This window comes from Solanum pennellii, chromosome 12 (genome assembly GCF_001406875.1).
Source record: "Solanum pennellii chromosome 12, SPENNV200".
NCBI lineage: Eukaryota > Viridiplantae > Streptophyta > Magnoliopsida > Solanales > Solanaceae > Solanum > Solanum pennellii.
Genome location: NC_028648.1, coordinates 33,993,376 through 33,996,653, shown reverse-complemented (window position 1 = coordinate 33,996,653; position 3,278 = coordinate 33,993,376). Strand labels below are relative to the sequence as shown.

General features: G+C 33.4%; 1 pseudogene; it reads right to left on the bottom strand.

Annotated features, from left to right (window-relative positions):
• LOC107006199 overlaps window positions 1-2,378 on the bottom strand; it is a 12,942-nt pseudogene extending 10,564 nt beyond the window's left edge.
• Between the last annotated feature and the right edge of the window lie 900 nt (window positions 2,379-3,278).

The following is a 3,278-nucleotide window of genomic DNA, read 5'->3' as shown; positions in this document are numbered from 1 at the left end:
TTTAGTAATTTGAGATAGATGTTCTTGTGATGATGACTTCCAGATTTTGGGGAATTAATAGATGTTGATTTGTTTTATTTAATGAGTTTAAGTCTTCCGCATTATTTTCTGTTGATATATGTTAAAATGATAAGGGTTAGATTGGTTGGTTCGCTCACATAGGAGGGTAAATGTCGGTGCCAGTCGCGGCCCCGGTTTTGGGTCGTGACAGATGCTCTTGCTTTATACTTATCCTCTGATGGTTTCCTGTAGTATTAAGCGTAAAGAAAAGATGTTATTCAAAAGTGTAACAACAGTTGCAATTTTAAAATTGAACAGGTCTAGTAAAAGAATATAAACTTTACTTTTTTGAATGAGCTTTAAGAAGACCTGTAGTAACCCACTCAATAAACTCATCAATCAGATATGAAGGGGATTGGTTTGTGATCTCACAGCCTTCAAATGAAAAATATGGACGAATTACATCAGTCATGACCGCTTTTTCTTTTTCACTTTACCCAAATGAAGTTAAATAAGGAAATTTGCAGTTTTTTAAAGGCATTCGAATACGTGCATGAGGAGTATTTATATCGCTTCGGACAACAATATTTGTGATTGAAATATCAATTGGTAATTGACTGTCCGAAAGCAAACTTTGGTTGTCGGTTAACTCTTGATTTGCATGAATAGGCAAAGTTTCTAGATTAGCAATAAGTGTATTCATGGCTTCTTGTGTATTTGGAGATATTGAACCATATGGTGTTGAATCCTATGCGATTTAAATTGATAATTAAATACGGTTTGATAAACATATGATATTGAAACGATACATGAAGCATAAATTACCGACGTATCAAATATAACAGTATCTAGCAAAGACTGATTGGTATTGTGTTGAACATTATATGAAACATCTTCGTTCATTGTTCCTTCAAAGAAATGATGAGGTGTTTGTGCTGATGGAGCATCCTGAATAAAAAACGTACTGATCAATTTATGATACCTTAAACAACAAATAATTATACACAAAGGATTGTTAATGTATCAATGACAAATAACATCAAACTACGAACTGTATATAGGAGACAAACAAATTTAAGTAGTCATATAGCTATGTATCTTGCAATGGATTGTATATCGTACACACTAAATGAAAAAGTATATTATCATACACAGGAACTTGAAAAAAAAACTACATATGTGAATAGTAAAAATATGTATCATAATATCCAAGTAAAATGCAATGTTTCATAATAATCCAATTAAACTGTAATGTATCCTAATAATCCAATTAAACTGCAATGTATCATACTGGCACATTTTGATGTATCACTGCAAAGTTGATGAATACTAATAATCAAGTTACGCTGCTAAAATTACCTTCCTGTGTTCAGATGTTTTTGCAGTATATGACTATTTGCATCTGGGGATTGAAATTCTGAAACGTCCTTCATTACTTGATGATTCTTCAATGTATCTTCAGTCTGTATTTTTTTAAGGAAAAATAGGTTAATAATAAATTATATAATTTTATATACACAATTAATAAAGTAAAGTAAGATTGATCGTCAATATCAAAATCAGCAACACCAATGTTTTGATAATTATTGGCAAATTCCATTTGTATCGGAGAGGTTGCTTGGTGTCCATCATCGCCTTCTTTATCGGAAACTTCAACCATGTGTGGTGTAGACTTGCCGCCCATCTCCTTCATTAAATAAGTTTGTAACATAATGACCTATGAAAATTAAAACACACAACGAAAATTCACATATACAATACATTAGCTTTGGTTGTTGGTCGTCCTCCCTATTCCTAGAATTCATCACCTCAAAGTGATTTGCATTTGTCAAACTCACAAGATACTCAAATTTTCTATCAACCTATTAAAAAAAATTAACATTCAGTTTTATATTTATGAATAAACATTAAAAAAAATGATATCGTTACTTACGTATTCCTTCATATGTTGTTTCACTTCATCAATATCGGGATACACAGACTTATCTTTTGGGACTTGTGAAGAGACATGGACAGAAGATACATTAGCAAGCGGGGTAGGTTCTTCAGCTGGCATTGAAAATGACTGATTTAATGGCGGCCTTAACTGCTCTGACAAAGGTTTCGACCCCTTTGTTTTATGTGTATCAAGATTCTTTCTCCTCTTGGGTGGTGATGGAGATGATGTATCAGATACACTTGAGGATCTTCTCAATAAATGACCAGGAGGACTTGTTGAGAAATCCTCAAAATCTGACTTATTTTTCGTTTGCACTTTTTTTGCAGCAACTGGTGTTGTGGATAGTTCAGTTCTATTAACCTCTTGAATATCAGGTAAATCAAGGGCTTCCACCTCATCTGGCGTTGGTACAATATTTGAACAAGCATTCTGCAATTAAAATGGTTGGATGTTATAAACAGTATTATGTATCATATAAAAAATGTTATTTACAACAAAAATTATAAAGCTTATTGATAAACTGTTATTTGCGAATTTAAAATTAATGCTACCTCGGAGAAAATGCTGGACATGAACTTTTCATATTTTGGCTTTACAGCCACCACCGTCCAATTACATATCCTAGGAATACCATTCACTACTCTAACAGCAAACTGTGGACTTAGACTAGAGGCACATTCGTAAATCCATATGTTGAATGCATAAAACATACCAAATAAGCGATACATCTGTTTGCTTTGGTGGAAGTCTTGCCTGAGTGATGTAATTAGCTTATTGAATGCAGTCTGACCCCAGGGATACAATTCATACCTAGCATCTTCGACCATTAGAAATTCTTCTATGCGTATGAAGGTTTCACGAAGATGGCATAACAAGTAAGTATTGATGAAGTATAATATTGCCATCTGAACGGATTCTTGTGTGGTCTCCCAATTCCCCATTGAAAAACATTGTATCAAGCAACTCTTGGTTATACCTGTTAGACAATCAGGGAATTAATATTGTAATAATCGGCTCGGAGTGGAATTCGGATATGAAAAATCCTTAACATTTCTTTTGCATTTAAGGCCAGTTACAATGGCAAATTCCTTCATACTAAACTGCAATACATTCTCATTAGCATGACGAACATGCAATACATCTTTGTTTTCCTGTTGCACCTCCAACAACAACAAACACTTAGTAATCTGACCCTGGAAATTACATTTAGGAATCTTCAAATATGGTTCAAAATTGTATTCTTGAACATTTCAACGCCTTCATCCTTTATGGACTTTTTGATTTCATTCACAAAATCAAAATTGAATGTCGCTCCAAACCTCATTGGATGTGCTGATAT